The sequence below is a fragment of the Sus scrofa genome, chromosome 5 (genome assembly GCF_054392235.1).
Source record: "Sus scrofa isolate SSC_HxYL_T2T_F1_AM1 chromosome 5, Sscrofa_HxYL_maternal_Yorkshire_Landrace_v2.0, whole genome shotgun sequence".
Classification (NCBI taxonomy): domain Eukaryota; kingdom Metazoa; phylum Chordata; class Mammalia; order Artiodactyla; family Suidae; genus Sus; species Sus scrofa.
The window spans coordinates 35,194,747-35,211,803 of record NC_139387.1 but is presented as its reverse complement, the minus strand read 5'-3'; the positions used below and the strand labels follow the sequence as shown (position 1 = coordinate 35,211,803).

At 41.2% G+C, this 17,057-nt stretch overlaps 1 protein-coding gene and 1 long non-coding RNA gene across 2 annotated transcripts in view; one reads left to right on the top strand and one right to left on the bottom strand.

Annotated features, from left to right (window-relative positions):
- Positions 1–17,057, top strand: part of GRIP1 (glutamate receptor interacting protein 1) — a 766,103-nt gene that overhangs the window by 208,878 nt on the left and 540,168 nt on the right. The gene's annotated exons all lie outside the window — the stretch shown is intronic.
- The window catches only part of LOC146403321 (uncharacterized), a 51,660-nt gene continuing 37,152 nt past the window's right edge, over positions 2,550–17,057 (bottom strand). Inside the window, exons 2-4 of the long non-coding RNA XR_014803557.1 lie at positions 5,873–9,701; positions 4,616–4,677; positions 2,550–3,120 (exon numbers count right to left, since the gene is read on the bottom strand). This is a non-coding gene — a long non-coding RNA (uncharacterized LOC146403321). The remainder of the gene's footprint in view (positions 3,121–4,615; positions 4,678–5,872; positions 9,702–17,057) is intronic.

The window sequence follows — 17,057 nt, the reverse complement described above, 5'->3', positions numbered from 1 at the left end:
TGAATGAGTGAATAACAAGTTGCCATTCATCCATTCTGCCTTGGGAGTGACTCTCGTTATCTTTGTCAGCCCTCCTTCACTATTCAGTTTCCTTTAGCTCAGGCTTTTATTTATTTTGGGGCAGTCAGTGTGGTTCAGTAGTTTCAAGTGTTGTCTTCTTGCTGCTTTGGTTTGGAGCCTGTGGGGCTCAGTTTGCTAGCTCTATGTCCAAATTACTTAGTCTCTGTGCCTTGTGTCTTGTTACCTATAAATGAAAGATAAAAACACCCCTTCCATAAGGCTGAGTTAATTGAGGTAGTTTCTGTATAGCCCTTACTGCCTAGTACATAGTAAATAGTAATGGCTACAAGCTCTTTTAATTTTTTCTGGCTTCTCCTTTTACAATTTTCTATTTTTGTCTAGAAATTGACATAACAAACACGCATGTGCCCACTACTAGCTTAAGAAAGAAATCAACCACGACAATAAAAGCCACCTCAGAACCCGTTCCTCTATCAACATTTCCTCCCTCCTTTCCTTTTCTTTTTCCTTCCTCCTTTCCAAAGATAACTATAGACCCAAATTTGGTATTTATCCTTTGTATATATATTTTTGCACAGTGACTGGGTAGCTAGGAATTGTGAACACAGCATGGTATGTAATGTGGCTTATCTCTCTATCTCTAATTACCTCCCCCTCAGTAATCCACATTATTTCTAGAGTTATCACCCCCCAATCTGTTTCTGTGTATCATTCACATTTCTTTCTTTCCTTTCTTTCTTTCTTTCTTTCTTTCTTTCTTTCTTTCTTTCTTTCTTTCTTTCTTTCTTTCTTTCTTTCTCTTCCTTCCTTCCTTCCTTCCTAAAACACTTTGGGTTTTCAAGATAGCTGTAGTTTACAAGAAAATTGAGAGGGAAGCACAAAGATTTCCCATCTACCTCCTGCTCCCGAATATGCATCACTTCTCCCTTTGTTAACGTTGCTCATCAGAATGGTCCATTTTTTTTTTTTTTTAAACTAAGGATGAACCTACATTGAGCATCACAGTCACCCAAAGTCCCTAGTTTACCTGTATGCTCTCTAGGTTCAGACAAATGTATAATGGCATGTATTCATTGTTAGAATATCATGCCGAGTAGTTTCTCTGCCCTGAAAATCCTTTTGTTCTCTGCCGATTCATCTCTTTTCCCCAGACCCCATTAGAAACCACTGGTTTTCGGGGGCCACACTGACATTATGTGGAGATTCCCAGACCAGGGATTGAGCCCGAGCCACTAGCCACAGCAGTGGCAATGCCAAGTGGTAGGCCACCAGGGAATTCCAGAAACCACTGATTTTTAATTGTCTCCATTGTTTTGTCTTTTCCAAAATGTCTTATACGGAGTTCCCGTTGTGGCTCAGTGGTTAACAAATCCGACTAGGAACCACGAGGTTGCAGGTTCAATCCCTGGCCTCGCTCAGTGGGTTAAGGATCTGGCATTGCCTTCAGCTCTTGTGTAGGTCACAGACGTGTCTGTGGCTCTGGCGTAGGCTGGTGGCTACAGCTCCGATTGGACCCCTAGCCTGGGAACCTCCATATGCTGTGGGATCGGCCCCAGAAAAGACTAAAAATAAAAATAAATAAATCTTATGGTTGGAATCATATAGTATGTAGCCTTTTACAAGTGGCTTCTTTCACTTAGTAAAATACACTTGAGGTCTCTCCATGTCTTTTCATCGATTTAATAGCTCATTTCTTTTTAGTACCGAATAATACAGCATTATCCACTGTATCACAGTTTATTTATTCACTCACCGACAGAAGGGCATCTTGGTCACTACTGAGTTTGGGTAGCTATGAATCAAGCTGCTGTATAAACATCCATATTCAGGTTGCTGTGTGGACACACAGACATTTGCCTTTGGGTAAATACTTCCAAGTGAGATTGCTGGATTGGATGGTTAAGAGTATGCGCAGATTTGCAAGAACTTCAGACTGTCTTCCAAAATGACTGTACTATTTTTCATTCTCTCCAGCCAAATGAGTTCCTATTGTTCCACATGCTCGGCAGCATTCGGTGTGGTCAGTGTTCTGGATTTCAGCCATTCTGACGGGTGTGTGGTGGTCACAGTCTGTTCTGGAGCCCCGATACAAATATTCTTATCTCCTTCAGGCTGTTATTGAAATGCCACCTTCTCAGTGACACCTTCCCAGGACGTGCTGAGATGGCCACACACATTATTCCGCTTCCCTTCGTTTTTCTCCAGAATTCTTTTTACCCTATGACATATTATGTATTGGTTCTTATTTATCTTTTTGTATATTTCTCCAAGTAATACATAAGCTCCATGAGGCCAGGGGTTTTGTCTGCCTTGTTTTTGGCTACAGCTTTACTGCCTAAAACAGAGTCTGATACGGAGTTCACGTCATGGTGCAGTGGTTAACGAATCCGACTAGGAACCATGAGGCTGCAGGTTCGATCCCTGGCCTTGCTCAGTAGGTCAAGGATCCGGCGTTGCCGTGAGTTGTGGTGTAGGTTGCAGATGCAGCTCGGAGCCTGCATTGCTGTGGCTCTGGCATAGGCCGGGGGCTACAGCTCCGATTGGACCCCTAGCCTGGGAACCTCCGTATGCTGCAGGAGCGGCCCTAGAAAAGGCAAAAAAAGACAAAAAAAAAAAAAAAAAGAAAGTCTGATACCTAGCAGGTGCTCTGTAATGCTGTTTAATAAATGCCGAATATGTAGTCGGAGGCCCGACTCCTCAACTTGGATTTCAAATTTGTCTTGAGGTTGGCCCTCTCCCATGTCCCTTCCTACTCTAACACCATCATTCCAATTTGCGCTCCATCTTCTCCTCTCCCAGGCCTTGGTTCAAGCTGTTTGCCTATATCTGGGCTGCCTCCCTCTCCTACTCATCTCTGCTTACATAGCTTTTCTTCTCTCTCAAGTCAGTGAAAAGCCTGCCTCTTCCAAGAAGCCCTCTCAGATCCTCCCAGGGGACATGCATATCTTCCTCCCCGAGTCTGCTCTAGCACTTTGTTCCTCCCTTAGCGCTTGTGTCATGCTCTTCCTTACTTCAGATTTTTGTATCTCTGAGTCCTGCGGCATTTCGAGTGTAGGAATCCCTTCACTGGCATCATTTCCACGGCACCCACATAGGGCTCTGCCCCATCTGCTTAGTGCCTCTTGTTGAATCAATGAACCTGGGGGTGAGGAGAGACTTCAGAAAGGCCATCATTTCCCTCAGAGAAGAGGTCTGACCTCTTTGTCACCATTGTTGGACGCAGTGACCCTTCCAGCTGGCCAAGTACTGAGGAAACTTTGAGCTCTTCTTGACTTAAAGTGATGATACTTCATTGTAATTCTCTGAGTATTTGCATAATGTTGGCCCACAGTGCAGAGTAATCAAATTACTTTAATTCCACATCATTTCTCTCATTTGCCATCCATTGTTCTTGTCCTTCCTTTCACTTAATTTTTTATAATTTTTCACTTAAAATTAATTTGTAAGCATAGTCTCTTTTCATTTTTTGATCCAACTGCCTTTCTGCCAGACATGTTTTACGTGTGGGTTAAAGGGGAAGAATGAATGTGTGGGGGTGTACGTGGAATGTCATTTTCTGCTTCCCAGCCAAGGAAAGGCACTTCCCATCATAAAAAAGGTGCAAGTGAGGGAATTTTCGCAAATATAAGTTTCTGTTCTGTAAGCAATAATAATAAGTAAGACGGAGTGTGTAATTTACTTTTGATTTTGGCAATAGCCACTTTCGTAGAGAAAATCACTGGTTATGGCTTTATTTAACAAGATGGAATAGAACCTTAAAGCTGGGTGAGACCTTAATACCTCTAGTTCAGAATTTTTTTTTATCCCATCAGAACTAGTGCACTCTTTGTTGAAAAGTATTTCGTAATAGTACTTTACTGGCTTAAAATAAATCTCACCAACAATATAATCAACACATATTTTAAAAAATCAACATAACACCCGGACTGGGAGTTTCCATTGTGGCTCATCAGTTAAGAACATGACTAGTATCCATGAAGAATACAGGTTCGATCCCTGGCCTTGCTCAGTGGGTTAAGGATCTGGTGTTGCCACATGCTGTGGTGTAGGTCACAGATATAGGTTGGATCTGGTGTTGCCCTGGCTGTGGTGTAGGCCAGCAGCTGCAGCTTCCATTCGACCCCTAGCCTGGGAACTTCCATTTGCTGCAGGTGCAGACCTAAAGAATAAAAAAATAAAATAAAATAAAAAAACCACCCAGACTGAAATATCAAGGGAAAAGAAAAAAAGTACATATAATAAAATTATATAATTTATATATAATAAAATTAAATTATATATAATTATATATAATAAAATTAAATTTATATATAATTTATATATAAATAAAATTAAATTTTATAATATACTTATATATGTTATATAATAAGCAATCACTTTTATAATATACTTCATATATGACAGTTACTCATGTACCTGTACGTGAATCAGTATCAGTATGTAAATGCTTGAGCATGACTCTTCTGGAAACACATGAAGTAGTCAGACGCACATGTACATAGAATTATCCTGAATGCAACAGCTACAGATGCCTTCGGTACAGGTGAGTTGTATTGGCAACTCAAATACCATATGCCTTATGTCAATGGTATACTTTTCCCAGATGGTGAACTATATTTTATTTATTTATTTGTCTTTTTGCCATTTCTTGGGCCGCTCCCGCGGCATATGGAGGTTCCCAGGCTAGGGGTCCAATCGGAGCTGTAGCCTCCGGCCTACACCAGGGCCACAGTAGTGTGGGATCCGAGCCACGTCTGCAACCTACACCACAGCTCACGGCAACGCCGGATCCTTAACCCACTGAGCAAGGGCAGGGACCGAACCCGCAACCTCATGGTTCCTAGTCGGATTCGTTATCCACTGCGCCACGACGGGAACTCCTGAGCTATAGTTTAAAAAACGTTCAAAGTGAAGCAACCTCACTCATCCACACACAGTCACCCACACATACACGTAGATCGTAGTTGCATTCCTGGAGAAATCAGTGTATATTAAAAATAGCATGAAACAAAGAGTATTGTGTTCGCCTGTGAAAAAGGAATTACTGCATAGGCTCAGATAGGTATGAAAAGGGTTTGTCTAAGATCTGAATGTCTGGAGGAACATTTAGAAAATCATGCAGAACACAGGACAGTTTTTGCTTTAGAAGGATTGTTCCATTCTTTACAGCTTCTGTGACTGACTCTTGCCCCACGTGCCCACAAGAGTGGTCCACAGTCATAGGGATCCCACCTCCTTGTAAATGTCATGATGCTCTCGAGCAGCTGGTGCCACCCAGGTGCAAATCTCTATTCTAGTCCTACCACCTTGTTGAGGACTTTGCGAACCAGAAAGTTTTAATTACCTGAGACTAGGCTTATAACCAGTTAAGCTTCAGGGGACTCATGAGCTGCTTGATAGCTTTGCTCTGTCTGTAGCTACTGTGCCCACCAGGCCTCTTGTCAGAAATACCCAAACAGATGATAATTATGAGAAAACGTGAACTCAGGCTGCCTAGAGTTTTAACCGGCCGCAACAAGGAATAGGCAAAGAATTTTTGCCAGTTAACTTCCTTTAGCCTCAGTTTCTCCAGTAGTAAACCAGAGGTAATAACAGAACGTAACTCATAGAGTTGTTTTGGGGATGAATGGGAAGTGTGTATGAGGTGTTTGCTATAGCGTGAACCTTTGGTAAAGGTTAGTTACCACGGACTTTCCGTCGTGGCTCAGTGGTTAACGAATCCGACTAGGAACCATGAGGTTTCGGGTTCAATCCTTGGCCTTGCTCAGTGGGTTGAGGATCTGGCATTTCTGCCGTGAGCTGGGGCGTAGGCCGGTGGCTACAGCTCTGATTCAACCCCTAGCCTGGGAACCTCCATATGCCAAGGGAGCGGCCCTAGAAAATGGCAAAAAGACAAAAAGAAAAAAAAGGTTAGTTACCATGATGATGGTGATGATGAAGATAGCCATGATGACAATGACAAGGAGACAGATGCCAGGGTTTTATTTTTATGGTGGATGAGGACTGCTTGAGAGAAAAAAGTTCTTTATCCTGGATTTTTTCTAACTTAACTGGACATTTTTTCTTGAAGAAGCTGGATCCCCTCGCCTAGGTTTTATTTCAGTTTGATCCTTCTGATCACTCTTTCAGATGTGTTTAAGTTCAGTCCTCATCCTTTTCCTGTTAGCTAATACTGTAACTTAAATTACCTAGTCCTTGAAATCTTTTCTTCACTGACACATTGGAGGTTTGGGTACGTGACTTTAAATGAAGTGGTAGTAATAAAATCCTTTTTACATTGGTAGAGAATAAATATCTGCATTTTATCGCATCGCTATTTTTGAAAAAGATATTTCCCTTCACTTTCGCGGAGGCTGTATTGCCAGAATTTAGCTGCTGTAATGCTTTCTTTGGTAGCACACAAATTCTATATTAATCGCTCAGCGGTTTTCTCAGTTAAGTGCATTTTTATGCTTGGCAGGCTTAGGGTAGTCTAGGAAAATTAGTTTTCTTTTCTTATTACTTTCCCTGTTTAATTTGTAACCAGTTAAAACACCACAATATGATGGATGATTGATTCTAGTAAAACTGCAACGTTAAGGGATAATTGGCAGACTTTGGTTAAGCAATGAAGTCTTCTACTACCTTTCAACAGCCTTTAAGACAACCTCATTATTAAAATGTACATACTAGCAAAGTGCTGGATGTGAGTGGAATTTAATTACCGACTAAGTAGCAACGATGCCAGGGTTTTATTTTTATGGTGCATGTGGAATGTTTGTAAAGCAGCCTGTGGAATGGGTGGGCCCTAGCACTCAGAGGAGCTTGTGTGGAAATGGCATTGTGCAGCTAGCCAGCTACCTCCTGATCACTTCCTCTTCACCGAATAGCAGCACATAAAAAGTACACACTTCCAGTTGTTCAGTCCCGTTGAGAATCATTCCTGGAAATCTCGCTCAATTTACATATTTTGCTTGTGGAAATTAAATCTTTTCTGGTGATGACAGTCCAGGATGTGAGCCAGTTCTTTTCTAAAGAAGCTGGGGTCCCATTTGGTAACCATGCAGATATTAACAGCTTTATTTTCAGGATGAGGTGGGTTTTTAAGGTAATGAGTAAACAAGGCAAGGTGCCTAAGACCCAGGCATATTGCGTTCTTTCATTTGTGCAATCTATTCTTGCATCATTTTACAAATGTCGATTGAACACCTAGAGGCAATGCGCTAGGTGCAGGGAATATGTAATATAGACATGGTTTCTGTCCTTATGAATCTTATTACCAATTCTAATGGGTTTGATTTGGTAGCATACAATGTATGTGTAATATATCTTAGAATGTAGATAAAATGATCATCTCATGGAATGCCAGCCATCAGAAATTTAAAAACTTAAATTTCTGGCCAAATACGAAAGGGCCAGCATTGTTGTACATGAACTATATATTCATGGAAGCAATGTGTAATCCTGAGATTTTTGTCAACTGTCATTTGTTGAACAGTCACTATGGAAATGCACTGGGTATCTGTGAATAAGACCCAGGTCCTTGCTTTGAGGAACAGATGGACATTCCATTAAAAAGTAATGCTGTTTGCAGCAACATGGATGGACCTAGAGATTATCATACTATGTGAGGGAAGCCAGACAGAGAAAGACAAATATCATATATCCCTTATGTGTGGAATCTGAACAACAACAAAAAAGATACAAATGATCTTTTATACCCAACAGAAGTAGACCCACAGACATCGAAAACAAACTATGGTACCAAAGAGGAAAGGGTGGGGGGATAAATTAAGAGTTTGGGATTTACATATACACGTTATTATATATCAAACAGACCAACAAGTACCTACTGTATAGCACAGAGAACTATATTCAGTATCTTGTAACAATCTATAACGGAAAAGAATCTTAAAAAGTTATACCTATGTATATGTTTCCATATAACTGAATTACTTTGCTGTAGGCCTGAACCGAAAACAACATTGTAAATCAACTATCCTCCAGTTTAAATAAATAATAAATATTTAAAAAATATGCTAGGTCTTCTGGAGAGTTTTGATACCTTAAGGGTAATAGCTCTCAGTTGTCACCTTTGCAGTCAGAGAGTCAAAACTTTTAAATTTGCCAAGAGAGTAACTGATGAGTATATATCCAGAAACAACATATATCTGCCCCTAATTGCATACTGATGTCGTTCCAGAAACCTCAGTGACTTTCCCTGGCAGAATCTGTTTTTGCCTAGAAGGGAGTCAGGAAAGATTTCACTGCATCTTTTGGCAGTGGGGTTAGACTGTAGAGAAATGTAATTGAATTTTTCAGTGGAAAACTCAGTTGCAGTGATCTGCTTAATAAGTATGGTGTAAATTATCGTGCCGTTATCAACACCATCTTCCATCTATAAAACTAGAGGAAATACATAAGCATCATAAAAACCCTTTTACCCTCAGAAGGATTTTATATTCATGACATTGCTCTGAAAGCAAACACAAGATTTTTCAAGAGATCTTTACCTATTTTGCAGAGGAATCATAGCCCCAGGGACTTATGATAAGCTGGAAGAAGATGCAAACGGTGTATTAATTTAAACTATTACTGAGAGATTTTAGTATTCAGAATGTTAAGTAGTCACCAGATTTCTTCTAGATGGGTATTCCATAGTCAAATTATGTGCTGATGGGTGAAAAATAGTAGGCAAATTGGAAAAGTCAGCTTAGCTTTTGGGAACCTATACCAGGTAGAGAGTATTATAGTAGCAAGACTCTAAGCACCCCTGCAATCTCAGTGTCTGACTATGACTCCTAGACATCTGCAAAATTAATGTTTGGGTTCTAAATCCGTTTTGCCAGCATCACTGTGGCCAATTTCCTTTTCCAAAGATGGATGCAGCAACACTTCTCATGCCACACACTTTTCCCCAATGTGACTTTGTCACTTCCTTATCAGGATCTGTTTCCCTCCTGCTGTGACTGCTTTGGCCAATAGAGTATGCTGGCATTCACATTGTGTGGCTTCCAAAATGGGTCCTAAAAGCTGGTACCCCTTTCCCCATGTTTATTGGAGTACTTGAGCTGACAAGTAGCAAGTCCAGTTACACTAAGGCTGCCGTATTATGAGGAAGCTAAGACATCTCTAGGTGTTCCCAACAGTGCTCCTTGTCTTTGAGTCATATCAGCCTAGGTAACAGAGTTGACCAAGGAAAGGCGGTGGAGGGGGGGTCTTCGGATAATTCCAATTCTCAGCCATAAGTCACCCTCCAGTTCTTCCCAGCTGAGGTCCCAGATCTTGGAACAGAAAGAAGACATCTCCTCTGTGCTTTATCTAAGTTCCTAACCTACTGTATCTCTGAATATAGTAAAACTGCTGTTTTCAGTCACTAAGCTTTGGGGCAGTTTATTTCATAGTATAGTTAACTGAAAAACCATTGATAAGGTAAACTCAGCATCATAATGACAAAACATTATTGTCATCTGCAAAGGCCTGGACAAAGTCTTTCCTACTCTGTAGAAGCAGTATTTATTGAAAAAAATTAGAGAAGAAATTTTCACACCTAGGGTAAACATAATTATATCACCTCCTTTTTTTTTTCCCTTTTTTACAGCTGCACCTGCAGTATATGGAGGTTCCCAGACTAGGGGTTGAGTGGGTGCTGCGGCTGCCAGCCTCCACCACAGCCACAGCAAGCAAGATCCAGGTCACATCTGCGACCTACACCACAGTTCACGGCAACGCTGGATCCTTAACTCACTGAGCGAGGCCAGGGATCGAACCCACAGCCTCATGAATACTAGTTGGGTTCATAACCCTCTGAGCCACAATGGGAATTCCAATCAACCACTAATTTTGAACAAGGCATTCTGTATATATTACCGATATGGGTTGGTGCTTATATTTCCTTTACTAAAAGATGTAGCTCTTTCAATCAAGATTTTTAGCTAGAAGCAACACAAACCAACTTGTAGTTGATTAACCAGAAAAGGATTTTATTGTAAGGACATTAGGTAGCTTACAGAGCTGTGGTGAGGGCTGGAGTCATGAACAATACAAAAGCAGTTGAGTCTAAACTTACAGGAAGTATGCTAAAACCATGTATCCAAACTGGCCTGATGAATAAACTGCAGCTCCTTCTGCTGCCCACTGAGCCCGAGGGGGGGACCCCCGGGCCGGCTGCTCCTGATTGTTGGATTCCTCTGCTGCCACCAAAGCCAGCAAATGATGATGATAAGGACAGCAAGGATGATGATGATAGCATCACTTATTAAGCATTTACTCTGCATTGGGTCCTCTTTTAAGCATGTTATAGGTATTAATTCTTTTAAAACCAAGTAACAATGTTGTGAATATATATGGAATGTGTACACAGGAATATATAATGTATGTATATTAACTAGGGGGGAAAGTGGAAAGCGTGCTAAAACCCTCATCATGGGTTTTCATAAGCTGGCCCCAGTTGAAAAGGGAGAAACAGGCACAGAACTGCAGCATTGTCTACTCCTTCAATGAATGGTCTGCATCCCAAGCCCTGCTGCCCAGGAAACCCTCTTTCCTCTGCTGCCAAAGATTGCTCTTGTAGCTTTCCAACCTCTTGACTTGTTTAATCATCACATCAGGGCTGAGAGATCAACCACTATGCCTCTATTTTACCCATGAAACAATGATTCAGAGAAGGTTAAGTGTGATGGTCAAGATCACATGGACCACGAATGGTAAAACCCAGGCTTTGAATGCAGACCTTACGCACAGTTGCTATGTCAGCGCTACTGTCAAGGATCTTGGTGAAATAGACTTGTTCAGCCCAGCAAGACAAGGCCAAAACAGCACCAACAGCAAGGACACTAGGTTGTCATCTTTGGGAATGGAGTGGAGTGGCTCTTCATGAAACGGCCACACGCGAGGCCATGCCTGTAGATTTTGGCATTTATGCCAAGTGTACATCCTGCTGGTCAAGTTCCCTTCTTCCCAGTCTGAAGGCACTTGTCAGTAATCCTAGTAGGAGCATGAACCCAATCACTGTCTCTTTTCCATCTCCACGTCCATGCCCAGGTTTGGCTTAACCTCACATGAGAAATAACTTCTGCAGTTAGACCAGTTAGGTGCATTTGGTGAAACTCGCAACAGACAGAATAAAACACTTCCAAATCATCACTGAAGAATACAGCTAATTTCAGTCTAACATTTATAAACTTTTGCATCAGACTACGCTTGTTTCCTTCTTGGCACCAAGAAACTTTTTTTTTTTTGAGGAACAGCATTTCCCTCTAAGAGATTAAAGATTTGTGGCATCTGCCCACACATGACTTTGTGCAACGTCTCCAACCTGTTGTTTTCAACCCTGATCCACACCTGAGGTGAAATTGAATTCACAAGTTTGCATCCTATATAGTAATACTTCTGTGATTCAAAAAGCACTTGAAAGTACCTCCCTTCAGCTACACCCGTGGTCGTGGAATTTGGCAAATATGTGCATATTTACACCAACTCTGTCATGGAATGTTTATTCCTGTCACATACTTAGGTTCATCTACAGCTGGGGACTCTCCTTGGTCCCATTAGAGCAGTGGTCTTTTTTTTTTTTTTTGCATTTTAGGGCCTTACCTGAGGCATATGGAGGTTCCCAGGCTAAGGGTCACATTGGAGCTACTGCTGCCAGTCTATACCACAGCCATAGCCATGCAGGATCCAACCCTCATCTGCAACCTACACCATAGCTCACGGCAATGCCAATCCTTAATCCACTCAGCGAGGTCAGGAATCAAACCAGCAACCTCATGGTTACTAGTTGGATTCGTTTCCAGTGCGCCACAATGGAAACTCCAAGAGCAGTGGTTCCTAAATGAGATAGTTTTGTTCCTCAGGGAGCATTTGGCAGTGTCTGGAGGTATTTTTGGTTATCAGAGCTGGGAATGTGCTGCTGGCATCTAATGGGTAGAAGTCAGGGATGGAGCTATACGTTTCGCAGTACTCTGGACAGCATCCCACCACCCACCAGCAAAGAATTGTTCACCTACAGGGTCAGTCGTGCAGAGGGTGAGTACCCTGGGTAGATGTCTCTCTCTGGATCCTTTCTTATTCTGTATGTCTGTCTCTTCTGGCACAGTCCCAGAATCTGGATTTAAGGCAAAGGGAAAATAATACTCTTGGTTTTTCCAAACCCTGCCTGATAATATTTGGAAGTGTTTGGTCTGTATGTTTCGAAAATGCACAAGCTTAAGGCCTTCACTGCTTTCCAAAATTGTCACGAATGGCTCCAGGTCCATCTCCATCATCCTATATGATACTTTTGTATGTTTATCCTTAGTTTGTACTTGTCTTCAAGGAAGCACGTCTGTCACTCTTCATTCCACTCAGCCCTGCCAGTTTCTTTGCCATTTACGTTCATCAGCTTGACTTCTTATCTACAATCTGGAACACATTACAGCTTCATCAGCCAGATGGTCTTACAAATGGTTACTTCAGGTCAGCTGCTACAGCAGATTCTTTGTTGTTAACTCTTTTTCATTTAGAGAAATTATCCATTTCTCCTTCCTTCTTGTTTGCAGTTTCGAACCATTTTATTCCACTTGGCAAAAGATTTTTCCCAGTTACCACGCAGTGGCAAAGTATGTCCAACAAGTTCTCCTTGGCCACGCACTGAAGTCAATCTCTTAAAGAATTCTAGATCAGTGAGCTAGCATTTCCCCCAACAGAAACCACAGTTACCTTTCCATCCAGCAGTTGAACTTCCTGATGCGCGCGGAGGGGGTTGATTCAACTCAATGCGGAGTGTCTGTTATGTACAGGTCAGTATGCCAGGCTGTCAGGCCATACAACATGAATAAGAAATAGGCTTTGCTCAACAGCTTAAAACCTAGTGAGGGGTGGTGAGATATGTGCATAAATAACTAACATGCAGTAGAAAGAGCTGTACATGTATGAGAGGTGCAGAGTTTCCGTGGTGTGTCTTAAGTGTCATATGTATAGAGCCCGCCTGCCAATCATGCATGAAAGTTCAAATTACTAGAGACTCTCATACTGAGTGCAATAAGTCAGAAAGACAAAGACAAATACCATATGATATCACTTATAACTGGAATCTAATAGAGAGCACAAATGAACAGAAAAGAAAATCATATAATTGGAGAATAGATTTGTGGCTTCCCCGGGGGGAGAGGGAGGGAGTGGGAGGGATCTGGAGCTTGGGGTTAACGAATGCAAACTATTGCTCTTGAAATGGATTTACAACGAGATCCTGCTGTGTAGCATTGAGAACTATGTCTAGATACTTAAATCACAACACAACAATGGGAGGAAAAATTATGTATACATGTATGTGTAACTTGGTGCCCATGCTGTTTAGCGGGAAAAAGAAAAATAAATAAATAAATAAAATTATGAATATGAAAAAAAAAAAAGAAAGTTCAAGTTACTGATCTAGACCTCCAGAACCCATACTCTGTACCAGAATTATGCTGGCAGCCTTCCAGACTCCCCACGAAAGGATAACTTTGTAAATGACAAGGTGTACATTTTGGCCCCGTGTTTCACTCTTTCCTTCTCAAGTTCCTTGAGACCTCTTATTACAGCCACTCCTGGTGAGTTATTTATGCCTGGTGTTCAATTAGACTTGGAACATCACATATTCTGAAAATTAATTTGACCTCTCTGCTTCAAAAGATGATTTTAGGTTTCAGGCCTCCGTAGTAACAGCTGAAGAATGGACTCAACATTTTTGTTTAATTTCTGAATTCTTTAGCTTCACCATTTTAGGGGTACGTGGTTACCCTCTTTTCCCTCAACCCCAACTAAATGCTCTAGACTTTTCTATTCTCGGGGTGACATGGTATAAAATTATAAGCTTTGGAGTCAAATATAACTGATGCAAACTATTAGTCAAATATATAGTCAAATATGTCTGATTTGAAATATAGGTAGTCAAATATACCTGAATGGCAATCTCTGCTGCAACTTTGTATCTTTGGGGGTTACTTTTCTGACTTCACAGAAGTATAATATCTTCCTCTGTCCAGAGAGGATAATAACATCTCCTTTTCATGGTTTTGAGAAGATGCATTGAGAGGGCATGTAAAATGCTTGCCAAAAAAGGCCTCAGTGTTTCCTCTCCCCACCTGTTTATCTCCATCACTTAGATCGTATTCCTAAAGGGAACTCTCTCCTTCTCTGTCTCAGTGGTGGCTTCTATTGCTTCAGTATATACCAGGACAGATTTGTGCCCCATCTCTTCCTGGCCAGTCTGATCAACAGCAAACATTTCCCCCCTTGTCTTCTGCTAAGGTATGTTTCATGTGAAATTGTAATGAATTCCATACTTTACCATTGCTGTCATGGGAAGGTCTGTGTCCCGGCCCCCCAATTCACATGTTGAAATCCTAACCCCCAAAGGTGATGGTTTTAGGAGGTGGGGGCTTTAGGAGGTGCTTTAGCCATGAAGGGTGGACCTTTTAAGAAAGAGATTTAGTGCCCTTACCGAGGCAGCCCCAGAGAGCTTGCTTGCCCCTCCTACTAGGCAACCACACACTCAGAAGTGGGCAGTCTGCATCCTGGAAGACGGCCTCCACCAGATCGCAGCCAAGCTCGCACCCTGATTTTGGGCTTTAGTCTCCAGAACTGTGAGAAATAAATCTCTCTTCCTTACCAGCTATCCCATCGGTGGTATTTTCTCAGGGTGGCTGAACAAGCCAAGACACCCGTGGATTCCTTTGCTTAAGTTAAATGAAATACATGCTGGATTTTGAAGCAGTTTTCCTTCTATAGCTCACATGTTGAAGTTAATTATGGGATACTTATTGTTATCCCATTTTTTGCCAGTCACTCTTTCCTATTTACTATTCCTATATTTGTTTTAAAATAATTGTATCTCTCTTTTCACATGGGATTGAAAATTTAGTATAGGTTAATATCAAACTTTTATCTTTTTAAATTTTTCTTAAAAAATTATGATTGATTTATGATATTGTACCAATTTTTGTTGTACAGCAAAGTGACCCAGGCATACAAATATACACATTCCCTTTCTTATATTAACTTCCATCATGGTCTAGCCCAAGAGACTGGATATAGTTCCGTATACTGTACAGTAGGACCTTATTGCTTTTCCCTTCTTTTTTTTTTTTTTGTCTTTTTGCTATTTATTTGGGCCGCTCCCGTGGCATATGGAGGTTCCCCGGCTAGGGGTCTAATCGGAGCTGTAGCCATTGGCCTACGCCAGAGCCACAGCAACGCGGGATCCGAGCCGCGTCTGCAACCTACACCACAGCTCACGGCAACGCCGGATCGCTAACCCACTGAGCAAGGGCAGGGACCGAACCTGCAACCTCATGGTTCCTAGTCGGATTCGTTAACCACTGCGCCACAACGGGAACTCCTGCTTATCCCTTCTAAATGTAATCATTGGCATCTATCATCCCCAAACTCCCAGTCCATCCCACCTCCTCCCTCCTTCCCCTTGGCAACCACAGTTCTGTTCTCCATGTCTGTGAATCTGTTTCTGTTCTGTAGGTAGGTTCATTTGTGCCATATTTTAGATTCCACATGTAAGTGATGTCATATGTTATTTGTCTTCCTCTTTCTGACTTACTTCACTTAGTATGAGAATCACCAGTTGCATGCATATTGCTACAAATGGCATTATTTTGTTCTTTTTTTATGACTGTTAGTAGTCCATTGCATATATGCACCACATCTTCTTAATCCAAGTGTCGATGGACACTTAGGTTGTTTCCTTATCTTGGCTATTGTGAATAGTGCTGCAGTGAACATAGGGGTGCTTGTAGCTTTTTCAATGAAAGCTTTGTCTGAATACATGCCTAGGAGTGGGATTGCTGGATCATGTGGTAGTTTTATATTTAGTTTTCTGCAGTACCTCCATGTTGTTTTCCATAGTGGTTGTACCAATTCACATTCCCACCAACAGTGAAGGAAGGTTCCCTTTTCTCCACACCCTCTCCAGCATTTGTTATTTATAGACTTATTAATGATGGCCATTCTGACTGGTGTGAGGTAGTACCTCATTGTGGTTTTAATACCAAACTTTTCTGCTTGTCTTCCTATGGAAGATTTTTATTTCCTGTTTAATAATGTGTGTTTGACTTCAAAGTGGTTCACTGAGTACCTGCTGTATACAAAGCAATGTACTAAGTGCCATAAATTCATTAGCTCACAACTCTACAAAAGTTGTGAAGTACCTCTGCCGTGAATAAATTTCTTTAGCATCACGTGGTGTTCTGGTTGATTTATTTTTTCTTTAAAACTGTCTACATAAAATAAACGTTTTTTCTGCCATATTCTAAAGAGGTGACATTACAAATCAATTCTTTTCAAAGGACGGGCTTTAATAATTTTGTTTTTAGTATATATTGAGCATAGATAAGAGAGTTAAGTGTATAAGAAAACAAAATAACATGCATGTCCACCATCCAGTTTAAGAAACAAACATAACAAGTTTATTTAAAAGCTCTTGTGTGCCCCTTGCCTTCTTCAGCCCTGCCCAAAGATAACTTCTCAATGCTTAAACTTTGTGTTTTTAAATTTATAATGAAAACAGTGATGCTAATTCAGTGTTTCCAGCTTTTCTGGTATTGAGTCATTTCAGTCAAGGGGCACAAGTGCCTGTCTAGGAAGGTCAAGTTTTGGCTTTTTTTTTTTTTTTTTTTTTTTTTTTTGTTCTCTTTTTAGGGCTGTACCCGCGGCATGTGGAGGTTCCCAGGCTAATGGTTGAATCAGAGCTGTAGCTGCCAGCCTGCGCCACAGCCACAGCAATGTGGAGTCCGAGCCAAGTCCATGACCTACACCACAGCTCATGGCAATGCCGGATCCTTAAACCAACTGAGCGAGGCCAGGGATCTAACCTGTGTCCTCATGAATGCTAGTTGGGTTCATTGAGCCATAATAGGAACTCCTGGTCATGGGTTTTTAATGAACAATATGAAATATCTACCTTTTCTTTTTAAAATAATTTGAGAGCAGATCTTTCTCTTATTTCTTATGGGTTTTTTTCAATATGGTTATAAGTTATTTCATGTTTTCTCTGGGTGAAATGCTGGCACAAAAGCCACTAAATG